Here is a 20,535-nt window from a genome sequence, read left to right on the forward strand (position 1 = left end):
TCTCTTTCTTTCTGCTTCTATATTTATATTATCCCCCTTTTTTCGTTTTTATATCTGACGAGCAAAAAAAAAAATCAAAAAACGGCGTGTAAATATATCGAACGAATCTTCCTACCCCCATATGTAAGCTTCTCTAAGCGTTTTTGTTTTTATTTGATTTTTGTATACCATTTCGTATACCCTTAAATAAATAATAATAATAATAATAATATGAAATATTTTTTATTAAGAGTTCACAATAAATTCGTACGAAAAAAAAAAAAATTAGACAAATAATAATTAAATCTAATCAAATTTGATTAACTTATTTCTATTGAATTTTTGTATACCATTTTTGTATACCTTTAAAAAAATAATAACAATACAAAATATTTGTTAAACGAATTTTCAAAGACGAGTAATACACACGTGCGCAAAAGTTCATCGTCCGTAATAGATCGGTATCTTTTCTCAGTCTGCTCTCCTCCCATAATTTTGGCATAGCAATCGTGTTCCGGAAGAGGACGAAAAGAACCAACGAACGAACGAACCAAACGGTGGTGGAACGTTCTTTTGGCGTGACGGTGAGAATACCCGAGTAAGTTCCTTTACATAATGCATAAGAAAGTTAATTTTTTTGTTGTTGTTGTTTTTTTCGATGAGAAGGGTATAAGGGAAGTATCCTTACGCGAGCTAAATTAGTATAAAAGCGTGCGTGCATGCGTGCATGCATGCATGGGTTGGATGCGTACGTGCGATCGCAAATCTTTGGATCAAAGGGGTGGGTAGGGTGGGCCAAATGTTTTTTTCTGAATGGTTTTTTTTTTTTTTGTTAACTCTCAAAAAGGTTGAAAGACTTTTTTCGATAGTTTGGTGAATAAATTTGAGAAGCTAACCGGAAACACGCATCGTTTTTAATTTTAGTTCTCTCCCTTTTATTTTTTTTTATTCTATTATTATTATTATTATTATATTTTTCCATCCTGGGAATAATAAAGGTTATAATAAGAAATAAATGAAATTCGTTGAATTTTAACGCGTCTTAAAAGATCGAATGTAGATAGTAGTAGTAGTAGTAGTAGTAGTAGTAGTAGTAGTCGTTCGTACCGCTTCGATGATTTCCATAAGCTTGCCAATTTCAGGTGAACAGGTTGAATTACACGTTTAGTGGGGTATTGCATAAAAATGTGTTTTGCATTAAAACGATGCAAGTGGCAAGAAGAAAGGGTTTCTTTTATAAAAGGGGGGATTAGAAATGCATCGGTTAAGATATTACATCGATTAAATTGTATTCTTTTCTTTTTTTTTTTTTTTTTACATTCATTTTGCGTTTGAATTTATTTTCAATTTAAATTTTTTATTGATAATAAAATTAATCGAAAGTTATAATATAAATAAATGTTCCATATTTGAAATAAGTCTATTGAGTTGTTTCAAAAAAGACATTTCAGGGCAAAGATATCAAACAAATTAATTTTATTTACGATGATTAATAAAAGTTTAATAAACGAAAATGAAAAATTATTATTATTCGAGATTTGATGAGCATAAAAATAATTATAGGATTTCCATTTTTATAAATTAATAATCTGGGTCACCTTGATAAAGGTAATGAAGAATAAAATATGAGGAATAAAAATAGTATGGAAAAGAAAAGAAAAAAGGAACAAATTTTATATATTAAATCTTTCAAAGTTAAATGAAAAAAATAAAAAAAAATAATTAAATACGATTTGTAGTTTTGTAAAAATTTAATTTTAGAAAAACATGAAATTATCAATAATTTTATAAATTCGATATAATTCTAATTCTACGAATAAAAAACAGGTTAATTAAAAAAAGAAAAATATATTTTTTATATTCTTAATTAAAATAGAAAGAATTATGTGTTTAATTTTTATTTTTATTTTAATTTTTAATTTTTAAAATTTTAATAAATATTAAAGTTAATAAAATAGAAGGTATCATTTTTTTTTAATTTTATTTTAATTTTTATTAAAGAAGGTTAATTAAAAAAAATATATATTTTTTATATTCTAAATTAAAATAGAAAGAATCATATTTTTAATTTATATTTTTAATTTATATTTTAATTGTAATTTTAATTTTAATTTTAATTTTAATTTTAATTTTAATTTTAATTAATATTAAAGTTTAATAAAACAGAAGGTATCATTTTTAAAATTTTATTTTTATTTTCATTAAAGTAGGTTAATTAAAAAAAATATATTTATATTGTTCATATTTTAAATTAAAATAGAAAGCGTCATTTTTCATTTTTATTTTATTTTAAAATCTCACGTTCTAGATACAAATTTAATTGCAATCAACTTTCTTATTCTGAACTCTTTGAAATGTTTTTGTTTTCTTTTACTTTTTTTTTTTTTTTGTTACAAAAGGCTCACCATTTACAATCTTATATTAGTGGGTTTTCTTCGTCCTTAATCGTCAGAACCCCGAAGGGTTATCGGCCTCCAATTAAGTCGAATAATACGCGCGAGCACTTCTACGGGTTTAATTAGCGGTGTGCCTAAGCAAGTTTCTTCATCCTTTTCTTTCGAATTCGCTTTTAATTCTCGTTTTCATCCAGAAATCTTAGCCCATCATCATCATCATTATCATCATCATCCTGTTCCTCCTCTTGCCTTTTGTGATTAGCTATTCCGGAAAAGGGATTTTCAAACAGACGTACCACCTGAAACCCCGTCATATCAATTAGTACAAACAATGAAGAAACTTCATAGAAATGTTTCACATTGCGTGTGTGTTCTTTTTTTCATAATTTTTTTTTTAATTGATAATAAAATTATTCATAACTAATAATTGATTAGGTTGATATGATGAAAATAATAGTAATGATTAGGATTGGTTAATTATTATTAAATTTTATAATTGTGATTTTGTTGGACGATATTATTGTATAATTTTTTTGGTTTTTACTTAATTTAATATTTAATTTAAATGTTTTTAATAATTCAATAGTTAAAGTAATGGAATGAGCTTTCGAATTTTGATCAATTGAAAAGGGAGGCTCAATTTTGTTAAAAATATTTTAGTTTTGTTTTATAATTGTAATTATAATAATTATAAATAATATTAATATTGTTATTTATTACAATACTTAAGTAAATATTATTGTTGTTATTTATGTATAATTTAAATTTAACTTTTCCATAAATTTTTGTTATATCTATAATTAAAACAAGAATATTGTGTGAAGATATGTTATATATATTATTATATAATAATAATAATATTATTATTAAGTATTATATTATATTATATTAGTATTATTATATAATATATATATATAGTGTAATTACTACTCTACATACAATTTATAATTACACTATATATATAGTGTAATTATAAATATTAGTATAATATATTTATACTATACTATATATGGTATATAATACTAATTAGTATTATTATATAATGGTATTAATATTACCTAAAAATTAATATGATAAGAAAATAATTTGATTGTTCATTAATCATTTTCAAAATAATTAGGTAAACTTATTTTTGAATATAACGTGACAAAAAAGCTTATTTTAATTTCATCATTCTTAATTGGTGTTTCTCTCTATCTTCTGTCTCTCTCTTTTCTTTTATAAAAAACTTTCTTTTTCTTTGTTTCATTTTTATTTTTTATTTTTATGCACGCATACACATATAAGTATGCGTACGTTACTTATAAGTTTAAAGATACGTGGTAGACTGGTAAAAATGGGCAAGTCCTCATTTTACTTGCAAACAAAGCTAATTCATAGAGCACGTTTTAAGCCAATCACGAGTTGAGAAGTTCGTCGACTCTCCTTTCTCTCGCAGACAATTTTTTCTTTTTTCTTTTCTTTTTTTTTACTTTTCCTGTGAGATACTCAAGCCAAGGCTATAGGATACCGACTAAATGAGAGAATAAATGTGAGATATGGGGGTTGCAGCCAAGCTTATTCGTTTTTACCCTTATTCCTTCTCAAACCCCATTCTTTTATTTTTCTTTCTCTTTCTCTTTCTCATTTCTTCAGAAATTTAGTTTCTCATTACTACCGAATTAAAGCTAGAGTGAACCTTCAACGAAATAACTTAATCTTATATATATATATATATATATATATATATATATATATATATGTTATTATTATTAATATATATAACTGAATTACAAATATAATTAAATATGTTATTATATTTATATATATTATAATATATACAATATAAATATATATATATATATATAACAGTATTGTATTATATTATATAATAATTGTATACTATTGTATAGTATATAAACACATTATTTAATTATTATTTATTTAAATATTTATACATTATATAAATGTATTATTTTTTTATTTTAAATTAACAATTAAAAATTAAAAATTTATAATTTATATAATTATTTAAGAATTCAATTATTTATAATAATATTATTACATTATATAATAATAATATAATATAATATAATATCATAATTAATAATATTAATATTATGATGTAATAATATATGTATCTATATAACATTGAATGTATTGTAGAATTTTAATGTGAAAAAATGTAAAACTCCATTTTGTCTTTTTTTTTTTTTCTAATATACTTCTTACATCTTTTATTATAACAAAGATCGTTTATACGAATTGCAGATAGTGGTAATTAAACGCACGGTTAATTCAACGAAAAAGAGATAATCACGTTTTCTCTCTAGTTGCACACTCAAGGCCATAAACCGAAAGAGATAGAAGGAAGATAGAGAATAAAACGGAGGTAAAACAGGGGTAAGAGGGTTGGTTGGGGGTGGAGAAGAGGCTCATTGTGAACAATAGTAGACTTTTTTTCACGCATCGTGCGTATTTTTCTGAAAATGGTAGGAGGTTACTACCATTACGATGTTTTTTTCTTTCACTGACAGTAAAATTCGGTATCCTCGTGTAATTGGCTGACTACTCAACTGCAACCAAATGTGCAATTGCTAGAGTGTTGCATACTACGAATAAGAACGTTTTTTTTGATGGCTATTATCTTTGCTGTATTGTTAAAAAAATAAAAATTCGTGCAGATACTCTCGACCTGTTCCAAATTTTCTTTTCTCAAGTTTGTTTCTTTCCTTTTTTTTTTATCGATGAAAAACACGTAACATCTTCACGAACGTGTTTATCGTTAGATCAAAAAATAACTATTCTCGTTTTCGTGTTATATTATACTTGTTTTAAGTTGAATTGATTGATATCTTTGTTTCTTTTTTTTCTTTTGTTTTGTTTTCTATCGTTCCATATTAGTTTGCTTTGTTTCTTACACGCATGAGAGAAGGTCAAACTTAGGTTGTGAACACTTAAACCGTATCTGGAGTATTTCCTACGACTTCCTCGTGCTATCTTGCCACCTTGACTGGTTGGTTAACGTTAAACCCCGTTCTCGTGACAAGAAACAATTCCATTCCAAGCTGGTCATGATGGTGTATAAGTAAAAGTCACCTTGATTGCCTCGTTAATCCTAAAAACTTCGAGTTGACACGATATATACCCTAGATTAATACAAATTTTATTCACATTTTTTTGATTTAATTTTTTTTCTTTTTCTTCATTGTTCGACGAAATTACAGATTTGTAAAGTCTCATAACTTTATTTAAACGTTAACGGAACATTTTTATTTTCTTCTTCTTCTTCTTCTTTCATATAATAATTTTTTTAAATGAAAAATTTAATTAATTTGCACGATTTATGGTAAATTGTTTATTATAACATCGTGTGTGGCTCATGTGAGTCAAAATATGACGTTTATTATAGATAAATGTTAGGTTATGTTCAAAAGTTCTCGCGCATTCATTGAAATCTATGACCAACAGATGGCACTGGACTTACTTGTATCTTTTTTTGAAATTAATTAATTTTTTTATAAATAAATTAATGTAACAAAAATCATATCTGAATGCGAATGCAAAGTTATGTCAAATTTTGTAAAACAATCTATATATATATATATATATATTTTTTTTTAATTATAAAAAATATATTATAATTTGTAACGATAGGTGTTTCATAAAATTAGGTGGAAATTTCATAAAAAGTTGAAAATTGAAGACATATTTAATATTTTACGTATCGCTAATTGAATTTAAATTAATAAAACATTGAATTAAACTTTTTCACAATAATAGCAATTACCCAAAACGCATAAAAAAAAACTTTATGATTCTTATGGAAACTATAAACTTACTTCTCGTAGGTATTTCTTTATTTAAAAGATTATAGTAAAGCGAATAAATTTCTAATTTTTTTTTGTTTTTTCTTATTCTGTATCTTGCAGCTGTTATACGAACGAAGCCCTTAATCTCACAGAGAAAATACAAGACGTCCCTTCTTTCCTTTTCTCTACGTGTCGACAGTAAGCCCATGTTTTTACTCTCTTTTTCTCTCTTTCTCTTTCTTTTATACTAATATCAGATTAGTTCTTTCTTGCTTTCTCGCAATGAGAAACGATTTCATTCTGGGCTCTTGGCGAGCATGAGAACATCGTACAAAGAGGACCGAGGTCATAGGTTAATTCAAACTACTGTCTTCTTATGTTCATGCCAGCTAACACGTGGACAAGATTCCAACGTTAGAATGTTTCCAAGTTGACTTATTTAGTAGAAGATAAAGTAGAATCAAATTTTACGAGAATAATATAACGTTGTTTATATTTAAAGTATTATATATTTACAATTATTATAAAATATTATATATTTGGTTGGTTTCATTTAAAGTACTTGTTGTGTGTGTGTGATTTTGATATACAAAAATGTATTTTATTGTCAATAGTATAATAAACGATTATTAAAAAAAAAATAATTTGAAATAATATGAATCTATTTGAATTATTAAATAATAAAAATAATATTTAATATATCGATGAATATAAATCGTATATATATATATTGTAAAGTTTAATTGAAAGGACTCGTTAATTTCGGTATACAAAAAAAGCAATATTTTATCGTTAATATTATAGAAGAATTTATAATTAGAATATAATAAATCATAAAATTAAAATTAAAGTTAAATAATTAATTTAAATAAATATATAAATTACATTGATACACGATACAAATATAATCCATAGTTCATAAAATAATAATAAGAACAATAAACAAAATAATTATGTTTTATTGAAACCTACGACACATCATCTATTATAAATATTATTAATAATAATAAATTAAATTAAACATAGTATTGAACGAATTCAAATTCAAGCCCAGGATCATTTGATTGCTATATTCATATTAAACTAACCAAATCAATGTAACATGGATAATAAACTAATCAATGTTCTCACGATAACCTATTATATTTGATATACCGAAATAAGAAACAGATTACTGGGACACCCTATATACTCTTGCCCACTTTTACTTGTTATTTATGTACTGGTTTATTTATTTCTTTCTTTATCCTATCACCACCTTGTTCTTTCACTCTCTCTAACTACCAGTATTTTTCTACCCCCCCCTACCCCACTCTTTCATGGTAATCCCAAGGATAAAATCCCAAAGTGATTGCCTCCCTTTTTCCAGAAGCAAGTATTGAGAGAAAGCAAAAAAAAAAAAAAAAAAGGGCGGATACTTCGGAACACGTCGAATCCTCTGGAATTGCAAAGTCGCACAACACACCGTATTCCAACTTCTACTTCTACTTCTACATCTATTTCACTCACACTTCGGTTAGTAAAGAGAGATGGTGTTATATGATGTGAGTGAGAGAAAAATAAGAGAGATGAAAGTATTAGTCTCTGAGTTTCTAGAGACTGGACTTTTAGAGTAACTCTAGGTAATCCGTGTCGAAAAGCAAACTAAACAAACCGGGACAACAGAAGATGATCGCGGATTGTAGAAAAGTAACCGATGAAAACCCCCACCCCTTCTACACACACACACACACACACACACACACACACACACACATTGGTTCTACTACTATTACTATTACAGATGAATGTTACGAAAAAGGACTGAGAAAGGTTCCCCCCAACTACCCCTTATTTCACTATCTACCACCCTACCTATCTTCATCCCCATCACTTCACTTGTAATATATTTTCAAGAAAAGGAGAAAATCGAGCGTGAAAATACATCTTTTCTTGAAGAAGTTATTGGAAAAGGTTTGCTTATACTTATCGGAATAACTAAATAATATTTTTATTATATAATAATTAACCCTTCGTATACTCGAATTGTTGTTTATCATTTCATATATTATTATAAACTCACAAAGCAATTTTAAATGATAATATTTTATTTAATATTGCACGCAATATTTTTTATGTTGAATATTATAGAGTAAAGAAAAATATATAAAATAATAATATATAATAATATATAATAATATAAAAAATATTACGTTTACAATATTGTGCAACTAATCACCAAGAAAATGGAAGATATTTTCGGGACGACCTAAAACTAAAAGAAAAACAAAAATAAAGAAAAAAATCGAAATAGAGAAGTAAATATATTAATAGCTAGGAAAAAGGAAAGATAGAAAGAAGAAAATAAGGTTTAAAATAAAAATAATGAAGGGAGAAAGAGAAAGAGAGGGGGTTGGGTTGGTGGTGGTACTCTTCGATTACATCGGATTAAATGGAGACTCTCGTCGAAGTCTCGTGGCAAACAAGTACGGCATACCGAGTGAGAGAACACACTTTTCAAAAGGTTCTTCTCTTCTCTTTCTCGTTTCTTCTTATCCTTCTTCTTATTCGTTCCTTCTTCTTCTTCTTCTTCTTCTTCATCTACGTTTCCTTTGAACATGGTTCTGTGTTCGTTCGGTTCGGTCTTCTTCTTCTTCCATGCACTGTCTCCTTGGAGACTACTTGTACGTTTACACCCTGAATTCCGTTCGAGATCGAGTTTGTCCCGTGGCCTCGTTGGAAATGGCTCTCCATCGATCCGAACTCTCGGAAAGGTGTGTAACTGAGTTTGTATGTGTGTATGTGTTTATGTGTGAGAGAGTTAGAGCGAGTCAGTGAGTGAACGTGGGGGAAAAGGGGAGAGAGAGAGAGTGCCCATCGACTGCATCCTTCGAGTTCATCGACCCAACCAACTCTTCTCTCTCTCTCTTATTCTCTGTTGCATGTCCTGTACGTCCTTCTCTCTTTCTCTTTCTCATCCTCATCCCCCATTCTCATCCTCATCCTCATCCTCCTTCGCGTAATTACATTCTATGCGGAGAGGAACTAATCGCGTTGTTCGCGATACACACAGAGTACGCGGTCTTCTTCGCGGTGAATTGAACGTGCTCGAGAAAAGGGCTGGTAGAAAAGAGAGAAAGAGAGACAGAGAGAGAGAGAGAGAGAGAGAGAAATTACAAAAGAGAGAATGAGAACATCGAAAATTATGTGGGATTTCAAGGAAGACTGCTTTGCATTAATTTGTTGTTAAATTTTAAACAACAACTTATTCGTGATTTTATTATCATTTTATTTTAATTAGATCGTTATATTATATTTAAATAATTTTAAATATTTATTTAATTTTATTAATTATAATTTTAAATAATTATAATTTTATATGATAAAATAATAAATACTATAATAATAATAATAATAATAATAATAATAATAATAATAATAATAATAATAATAATAAATAATAAATAAAAAATTTATAGATTATAAATATAAATAATATAAATTATAAATAGATTGTTATATATATATTATTTTACAAAATAATTTTAAATAATTATTTTTAAATAAACCATGAGATCCAAAACTTTTTCATTCTCCAGACTTTTATCTTCAATAAATAGACCAGTTCTTGAATTAATTTTATTCTCTACTAAAAAGGAATTTCATTTAAAAAAAAATAATAAAAAAAATAAGGAATCATTAACACGCCGTGTTTAATTTCAAAGAAAATTGAAATTCAAACAATATCCCCATACCCCACGTCCTTTCATACCAAGACGTGTTTTGTGTGTTTCTAATTATGCTCGTAGTTCTCGAAATACGATTCTAACTTAAGAACGAAACTCGAACTGTCGGGGTAGAAACACGTTCTTTTCTTTCTACTTTCTTCTATCACATAGTAGAAAATGTACTCTCTTGTACATTTTCGACAACTCGAGAAACTACTACTGGTAATCTGAGTATTTCGGATAGACGGGTACATAGAGATGTGTGTATACTACTCAAATATCTAGTTGAAAATATTATTCGAAATATAATATCAAAATGTTTAAAATTATTTCCATTAAAATATTTAAAGAAAATGTAAATAATAAATGAAATATGAGCATTGATTTAAAAAGAAATGTTTGTGAATTCATAGCAGCATATTTTTACAATATATAGTAATATTTAGAATATTAATTTATTATATGAATAATATTTATTAATATATATTTATTTTATTATATAATTTTAATTTATTTATTTTTATATGTATTTATATATAATATATAATTAAATTAACGTTTATTTTAATATTAATATTAAAATAAGTATTTTAATATTTTTTTTATTATATATTATTTTATTATATTATAAAATAAATATTAAATTATTTTAATATATTAATATTTATTTTATTATAATATTATATTAAAATAATTTAATATTATAATATTAACATCAATCACATATTCGTAAATTCATCGTTATCAAAAATATTAAATTCCAAGTATAAATTATTTTTAAAAAATTTCAAAATTAATATTTTTATTATAATTTTAAAAATAATCATAATTTTTAAATACCATACACATGTGTCAACATAATAATATTAATATAATTACACACACACACAAAAAAACAAGAATTCATAAAGAATCGACAAATAATCCTAATGTTTTTAGTTCTTTGAAATATTACATATTTCCTAGTCCTCATGCTAAGCAATCGTAACTCTTGTTCATCTTTTTCAATTTGACCTTTCTTCGTGGTAACAAAAATGCAAAGAAAGAAACAAAGAAGGAATGAAAAAGAAAAAAAAAATGAAAAGAGATAGATTACCCTCGGTGAGAATCATCTCGGTGAGTTATCGTCGAGATACTCACTTGACAGCGCAAGCACTCTAACAGAATACCCGCATACACATACACAACACACACACATATGTCTATTCTCATATACATAAACGTACGTGAACAAAAAAAAATGAGAGACACATAGTTGAGGTGCAAGTTCAGAAGATGGTACAAAATGATGATTGAAGAAAGAGATAAGGAAGGGAATCGTCGAGAAAAGGTGTCTCACCTGGTAGTTGATTTTATTCAATGAAGAATTTCCATGAATTAGTATCTAAGATGGATGTGACTGCTCAACCATAAAGTCTAGACGAGTATGACGATGCTGCTGTTGCTTCTTCTGCTGCTACTTCTGCTACGAGTGGTAGATTGGTGTAATTCGGTGAAATAAGACATATATATATATATAGAAAGGAAGAGAGAGAGAGAGAGAGAGAAAGATGGAACAACTTTCTCTTCAAGATATCTCAGATATTACTAATTAGTCGCTGCAATGAGTTACAACGAGTGAGAGAAAGAGAGAGTTAAATGGTGGAAGGTTGAAAGAAGGTGGGTTGGGTATAAGGTGGGGTGTGAGGAGTGGAAAAGTAAAGTACTTGCTCTCACGTTCGTTTAATCAAGAAATTTGGAGACAGGGTCTTTCGTTAGATGGCCATGAAATGTGGGATGGGTGTGTTGGTTGGGGTAGTGGTGGTGGTGGGGGGGGGTTGGACTACAAGGACCATCGTAACTAGCAAATAACTTCGCAGACTAGTACTACCCTCTTCCCCACCAATTTTCTAACTTCGAGGAAGATATTATTACTTGGTGAAACTCTCGAAAGATGTGGATGTGATTTATATACTTACAATTAGCGTTTGCACGTTAAGTCCTATATTATTATTTCAAGTGTTACTTTGATCATGATACTTTAACGTTTCTTCGTTACTTTAATAACACCCTTTGAATTTAAGGTATTCATTTTCTATAAAATGATCGATAAATTTTGTCGTATATATGTATATATATGTGTGTTGAATAATATCGATTAGGTTTAACAACATATAACACACATTGTGTTGAACCAATCAGGTTTAAGCTCGTGTTTGGCTCGTGCATGCAAGCAACTTATGTAATTAATGAAATATTAAATGGTGTATTGGTAACGTGTTCAATATGTAAACAATATTGTTTAATATGTTCGATGATGATCATGGCTTTTTTTGTGAATCAATTTTTTTACGTAATTTTTATTATTATATTCGTAATTATGGTCGTTTGTCAAACGTATTGGAATTGTTTTTTTATTATATTCGTAATAATTTCCGATATTTGTGAAACGTATTGGGATTTTATTCTTTTTTTTTTTTTTTTTGTATTTTTTAATTCGATCTATAAACAAAAAAAGCAAAATTGAGAGAAATGATTTTACGTGTGTGTGGAGAACAAAAATATGTCACTCTCGGTACTGTTGGGATTAATCGCGAATTAAGTTTTGCATTTTTTTGCATTCTTTTATTATAGATGCTTTTTAAATACACCAAATATATTTGTTTTTTGTTTATTTTTTTTCATTTTGTTATTATCGACGCATATAAATAACGAATAGGGATGCGTCTCGACGTAGATGATGCGTTTTTTTCCTCGTTTCGCATCGGTTTTACACTCGTCTCACCCCCGTCACATCGTTTCCACCCCCCCGGCTTTCGCTTATTCCAATTCATTTTATATTCTTTTCGTAGAAGGTTTCATCGTGGCTTTAGCATCCCCCCGCCAACCCCTTATGAATATTTATGTTTGAGACCGTGGTACGAGTCAATTATAATGCTACACTTACTGTTTTATCTTTAAGCGTAGATTTAAATGATACAAATTCTCCGTTTAATCTTTTGCGATCGAATTTTATCCGATTTATCGAGTATATAATTAAACTTTTTTTAAAATTAAAATAAAAGAAAGTGATAAAACAACAAAATCTAATACGTGTAATAATAATTTTAATTGTTTAATAAATGAATGTTAGAATTTTATTTACAAACGCGTTAACGTTCACAAATATTGCAAAATCTTTGCAAATCTCATTTTATTTTTATTATATTTATATTATATTTTATTATATTTATTATATTATATCTGTGTAATTATTTGTATAAAATATTCTCATTAGATAATCAATTTTTGATCATTCCAATGAAATGATATTTTTCTAATAAAATAAAAAATATTTTTTTATAATAAAATTAATATCAATTTAAAAAATGTAATAATCCTCAAATAAAAATATAGAAGATTTTTATTTTCAAATAAAAATATTAATTATTTTAAATTAACAATAAGAACGATTACGAATATTTTTGTAACTCACAATACAATATATATAAGTACTTAACAGTGTGTGTGAATACAGTTTTATTATTGAAAAAAGAAAGTTCAAAAAAAGAAATACCTAGAAATCTCCAAGTTAAAATTAGAATATTAAATTTCTGTTTTTTCCCCTTCCCTAAAAAGGTTTTCACCTTTTTATTCCACCTTGTTGAACTCTTTTAACCTTCGTTTATACTCTCATTTATTTAAAAATGTTCATATAATTTTGAATAAAAAACAAAAAAAACATCCTTTTCACTTTCACCTTATTTTTCCTGCTCCTTTTCTTTATTTTACAGTCAGACAAAAAATAGAAAAATTAAAAAAGAAAGATAGAAATCGTTTTTTTTTTGAAAGTGTATTACTCGTATGTGTGTGAGTTACTTTAAAATAAATGTATTCTCGAACACCGACGAAATGTAACGTTAGCCACGATATTACAGGGATGGAAAACGCTTGGGTGCTTGCCAGAATACCACAGAAGTTTCCTACATACAATTTTCTCTATATATATATACATACATTTATGCGTGTATTATAAATATATGTAAGTAGGTTTAACCATCCGTTTTCTACATATATACATATATATTTAAATATACGAACCTTTTATATGTTTGAGTAGATGGGTTATGTAGTACACGAATATTGGACCACAATAATGCGCTTTAATTTTGTAAAATACAAATACGTAAAGTTTGTACACTTTAATCGAGCACAGGTTTGCTATGGGACTACGTTTACAGTAGGTTTACAGGTTACAACGTAGATTGTTCCCTATGTGACATTTCAATACGACGAATTAAACAAAATAAAACATACAATTCGTATTTGTACCAATCGTTTTTCTATCGATTTAATTATTATTTTATTTATTTTTTATTATTGTTAACAAATAATAATAATAATAATCATAACAAAATAGGAATAAATGATGAGGAATAAATATAATAAATATAATAATATTAATTATTATTGAATGAAACTAACTGATGAAAGAAACTAATAATGATGATAAATAAAATATAATAAAAGTTATTAATAAATAATAATAATAATAAAAAAAATTATTTTATTACCAGGACGTGAAAAGACAAATTTGTAAAAGAATTTTCTTTTTTTTTTTTTACATTTTCATGAAATTTTGTTGAAGTAGGAAAAAATTATTCACAGTAATCTGATTTTTCATTCCTTCCTTTCTTCCTTCCTTCCTTGATTTTCTTTTATTCCGTTAAAAAAAAAAAAAGAAAAAAGAAAAGAAAATGTGAAGGAAGAGAAAAAAAATTGCAACGTGGAAGAGTAAGAAGGGAGGGAGGGAGGGAGGGGGTAGTACCTGGGGTTGATTGGGAATTGTGTCGCAGCACGTGGTATCTTTTCGAACAGAAGGGTTAATTCGTTGGCTGATAGCTCAGCGCGGTCTACACGCGCATGCTAGTGGAAAAAAAAGGAAAAAAAAAAAAATTTACGGACGCTTCATATTCAAATATGCGAGAGACTCGATTGGGGGTAGTGGGTGGGTTTGGAAAGGTGAATAATAGGAAGGGTGAATAAAAAAAGAGAGAGAAAGAATTGGTGATATCGAAGGTAGTGGTGATGGTGCAGGTGAAGGTGGTGGTGGTGGTGGTGGTGGTTGTGATGGTGGTGATGGGGGATTTGGTTCAACCCGAAAACAAAAAGTTTTTCCACTTTCATGCAAATCCTGTCCCCATAATTGCCACCGTACTGGTAACAGCATAAGTTTTCTATCCTTTTTCTTCCTTGTTATCCTTCTTCTTCCTTTCCTTATTGCCAGGTTTTACTCCCTCTCCATGGCGTTTGATTTGATACTTTTTAAATTGAAATGATATTCTAATTTTTTGTTTTTTATTATTTTTTTTTTCTTGTATATTGAAAAGAAATAGCATTTTGGGAACTATTTTAAAAATTTTTTTATTAATGAATGGTAGAGATTCAAAAGTTGAGTTAGATTTTTATATTTGTTGATTTTTATATATGGGAAATAAATATAAATTTTGTTGGAAAGTTTATTAAAAGTTTAGATGATAAAATGAAAGATTTGATGGGGAGTGCATGCAATTGTAATTTGTGATTTCGAATATTTGCAATTATTATTATTTATTATTATTAGATATTTAAATAATGTTGCAATCAAAAATAATCAAATGCAATAAATAAAGATTATTATAATAATATACAATATAAAATATTATATATATATTTAATAATAAAAAATAATAAATATTTATTAAATAATATATAAAAATAATATTAAATATATATAATATTATATTATTTAATTAAATAAGTATTAAATAAATTCAATATATAATATAATATAATATAAATTTGATTATATTTTTAACATTACAAATAAATATTATATATATTTAATATTAAATAATAAATATTATATAATATTATATAAATATATTTAATATAAAATATATTTTTATTATATTATTAAGGTAAATAGATATTGATTTTTTATAAAAAAAAAAAATATTTAGAAATAAATTTGAAGTTTTAACAAAAATCAAATGAAGTTATTTAAAATTATTTTTACTTTAATAAATTGTTACATTAATTATAAAATATTAAAAAAAAAATAAAAGTTACTTTAATGTATTGGTCACTTCAAATAAAAAATTCATAACTTTTACCATTATTTATATATTTTAAATAATTCTTATGTCAAAATATGCACAAAGTTTTCTAAACTATAACAACAATTAATTGAACTAAAACATTTCTGTGTAAAAAAAATTTGTAATTTTTATTACCTGACATTATCGGAATAATCTTTTTAATGTACGACAACTATTAAACTAACCTAAGAGTAGAAGCAACCAACTAGGAAAGAACTTCCGGTCATGCTTGCCTCGTTTGTCTTCCGGTTCAAGACAGGTGCGTCTGCAATGAGATCGATCGAAGTTTTCTTTAATTCTCTTTTTTTTACCCCCTGTATATATATATAGATGGGTGTGTGTATCCCATTACAGAAATACGTGTGGCAAATCCATCTCTTTCTCTTTTTTTTATTTTTATTTTTCTAATTTTTAATTTTTATCTTTTCTTTAAGATAGGACAAGAAAAAAGGATTTCAAAGTTTGTTTGATTTATTAACAAATAAATTGGTAATTATTTCGTATATAATTTTTGCATTTGTTGATTGTACCATTTAGTTATCGTTACAAATTAATTAAATTAAATTTAATTTTATTAAATGAGTTAATAATTTTATAATTAAAATATTTAATTTAATATTATAATTATAATATTATTTAATTTAATATTATAATTATAATATTATTTAATTTAATATTATAATTATAATTTATTATAATTTAATTTTAATAAATTACAATATTTATTTATTTATTATATTAAAGTATAATATTTAATTATATTAAATGAATTTAATTATTCCTCTTAATTTGTACTTATTTATAATTTTAAATACAACTTCGAATGAAACACAAAACAAAAGCGAATTTTTTACACAGAAACGTGAACTGATCGAACCTTCAAATACAATGGGGTTGAGGGTAGTTTAAATATAAAATAATTATATTATATTTATATTTAATTATTGTACATTTCATTTATAATTAGATATTGTAAACTATCTTAAAAAATATAATACAATAATATATTATATTTATATTTGTATTTAAACCATTTATTATCACATCACATGATTATCAAACACATCATTAAAAATTTAAAACAATGCTGTATACAAAAATATAATTTTATATATAATATTAAATATTAAATTATATACTTATTAAAGATTTCGAAAAAAAAAAAAAAAAGAAACAAACAAAAATATACATAACTTTGTAAGTTTGGTTCGACTTTATCGAATTGTGGTTTTGAAACGACGATGACGTAAAAGAAATCTTCGAAAATTCCGTCCCTTTAAAATATTTTCTCTCTCCCTTCTTTTTGTTCATGAAAGAAGAAACTCTTTCCCTTATATTCCTCTCTCTCTCTCTCTCTCCTTTTCTCGAACGTTTTGTACGTATTCCCACATATAAAAAAAAAAGTGGTACTTAGACTTATGAGGGGTGGTTTCAAGTTTCTGAGCACCGTCAGTCGGTACGAATGTTTCCTTCACGGAAGATTAACGATTTGTGTTTGTGTGAGTGAGGGTAGGGGGTTCCCTAAGCTTCCGTTAGTTTTTTTCTATCCTTTTCCTTTACTTTCCTTCACCATTTTCTTTCTATTCTTTTCAATACTTTACTTCCTTTTTGTTTTGCACATTTTTTTTTTTTTATTGCTTTTGTCCGAGAGTTCATGTTATTGTTGTTCAACATTAAAAGGTTTTCATTTGATTTTTCTTTTTCAGAAGCCACGTTACAGTAAAACGACTTCTAAACAACTTCAGCCAACTTACCTAAAGAGGGGGTGGGGGGTAAGTGAGTTTTATTACAAATATATAATAAATAATTATATTTATATTATTCAATTATATCAATGTCGATAATTTGTGATAATATCGTAATTTAGTTTATATATATATATATATATATATATATATATATATATATATATATATATAATAATATTTATTTATATAATATTAAATTTATTCTTGTTATAATATTATTGTATAATATTAAATACAACAAAATATAATATTACTTAATATAATATTATTATTATAATATGTGAAGTAATATTGAATATTATACAATAATATTATATAATATAATTTATATATAAATAACAATATATATAAGGTATAAACGAGTAATATAAATACATAATATGTATTAGGTTTGTATATAAAATTATCGTGAACTCGCGATGGATGCATTAGGGATACCGGAAACGATACATCAAACACGTTACTGTCGCTCGAGTCAAACAAGTATGGCAGATAAATAGACTATGATTACCGTTTTAGATATGCCTAACACGCAAATGTATATTTTATTTGTCTCTTACTTTGTTTTACTTTTTTTTTTTTTACTTTCTTTACTTCTCTAACGAAAACATTTATATCGGTCACGTAACGTTTGCTTATTTATTTTGTTTTAAATTAAATGTAAAAGACTGTTTTTTTGTTTCTTATCCACACGCTATATGCTTATAAAAATATTTTTAAATAAATTATTTAACATAATATTTTCTCATTATAAAGAATAATTTGATTAATCGTTAAAATTTGGTATTATACGTCAAATAATAAAAATATTAACACTTGGCACGCGGAAGACGTAATTTTACGTTTTACTCAGTTTGTCACTGAAGTGCGGGTCTCGTAAAAATACGTATTTAGTAGATTTGTGGTGGATAATGGGTAACGTATAATTACAAATACAGTAAAGTGGATAGATCACTTAGTTATATATATATGATGAATTGTGCATTTTTCAATGTATATGTTATATATAATTTGATAAAGATGCAACAAATAAGATACAAGAAATTTTTGATCAAACTCCTGCGTGATTTACGAAAAAACGACCGCTGCACGTGTAACTTGACGATGAAGTATACCCGCATTCCACGTATTAAGAAAATAATTGCAATATTTATTTACGTTTGAAATATTAATGTAAATAAAATTAAACGAAACAAAGTTAAATTCTATTTGTAACGAAGAAACTCTTTCGTAAAAACTTACTTTAGATAATCAATGAAATGTGAGAAGATAAATTTCTCGTACGTGTCTTTCAAGTGTCTCACATGAACGATTTCGTGAATTAATCGCGGTAGAAGTCGATAGATCGATTTATCGACTTATCAATGCCCATTGAAAAGCACAGTCAGGCAGCTTTGCTACGTGCAAATTTCATATTTTACATTTTATGACGCGTATCGATAATCGTTTAGCGAACTGAGAGATAAAACGATCGATGCGTGAACATTTCGTGAACGTTTTCTCGGCTAAGCGTTTAAATAGAAAAAAAAAAATAATAATAATAATAAAATAAAATTAAAAATATATTTACATCGATAACGCGGGACGTGGTTTAAGGATAGGATATCTAACACATATAAGAATATACTTTTTTTTAAATTAAATTATTAAATGAAATTATTTAATAAACTAAATTGTGATTCATTTAATTATTATAATTATTATAACAATTTAATTATTTAATTTATTTAATTTTAACTAATTTTACAAAACTTATTATTAATATTATTTAAATGTTATTTGATTTAATTTAATATTATTATTATTATTTCAATTTATTATAAATTTAATTATTTAATGTATTTTATAATTTAATTTTTTAAAAATTATTATTAATATTATTTATATTAATTTCGTAACGAAATTGATATATACATATATATATATAAATTCGAATGTTATAAAACGGTGTTGTTATGATTGATAGATAAATAGATATTATGTTAAACGAATGAAACGTTCTCTTCTCTCACGTATGTTTATGTGTGTGTTTATGTGTTTGTTTATGTGTGTAACTAATAGTAACTCTCGTCTTTCTCTACGTGACGTCCGGACGTCCGGATGTCCGGATGTTTCCTGAGGACGTGTGCTTGCCAAGAATGGTGACTCGAGCAAAACCTATTCTGTTATTATTATTGCAAACGTTTACCTGTCAGCACCAACGTACGTATATATTCCTACGTTTAACACGTATGAATAATTCTTATTATTATTATTATTATATATATATATATATATTCTTTTTCATTTTTCATTTACAAGATATATTATATATAATCATTTTATATAATATTTAATTTTAATCATTTACATCATCGTTTAGTTATTATTACAAAACAATAATGTTATCAATATTTTGCAATAAATAATAATAATCCGTGCCAATTGAATTTATTATTACAGAACAATGATGTTTTATCAATAATAAATAAAATAAAATTAATAATTAAAATAAATTAACATAAAATTAGAAAATAATTATAATAAATAAAAATTAAACGTGTTAAATGATGATACAATAATTGGATCAAAATTTGAACAGAATGTTAATAATAATCGTGAATATTAAAATTCGATTTATTTATATTTTAAAGATTTGTGTATTGATTTGAAATTGTTGTTTCTTGGGTTATATTAACAATTTTTGTTGATACAATAATTTTATAAAAATTAAATACAATTTAATTAAAATTATTATATAATCTGATTAAATTGTGTTCGAAAGATTTTCAATTATAATACTTTTAAAGACAGATACTTTTTCACAAAACTTCATA

General features: G+C 25.8%; 1 protein-coding gene and 1 long non-coding RNA gene across 7 annotated transcripts in view; one reads left to right on the forward strand and one right to left on the reverse strand.

Moving 5' to 3' along the window:
- The window catches only part of tinc (transmembrane protein tincar), a 193,659-nt gene that overhangs the window by 56,413 nt on the left and 116,711 nt on the right, over positions 1-20,535 (forward strand). For all 6 annotated transcript variants that reach the window (XM_089176408.1, XM_089176413.1, XM_089176412.1 and 3 more), the window contains one exon: positions 17,678-17,743. The gene's annotated coding sequence lies outside the window, so the exon portion shown is untranslated. The remainder of the gene's footprint in view (positions 1-17,677; positions 17,744-20,535) is intronic.
- Positions 2,360-9,355, reverse strand: LOC149031201 (uncharacterized). The gene is made up of 2 exons (XR_016177914.1): positions 8,643-9,355; positions 2,360-2,674 (listed from the first exon to the last, which is right to left on the reverse strand). It is a non-coding gene; the product is annotated as an uncharacterized LOC149031201 (long non-coding RNA).

Source organism: Polistes dominula, unplaced genomic scaffold (genome assembly GCF_049000335.1).
Source record: "Polistes dominula isolate Pdom_NZ unplaced genomic scaffold, Pdom_raw_medaka contig_25, whole genome shotgun sequence".
Lineage (NCBI taxonomy): Eukaryota > Metazoa > Arthropoda > Insecta > Hymenoptera > Vespidae > Polistes > Polistes dominula.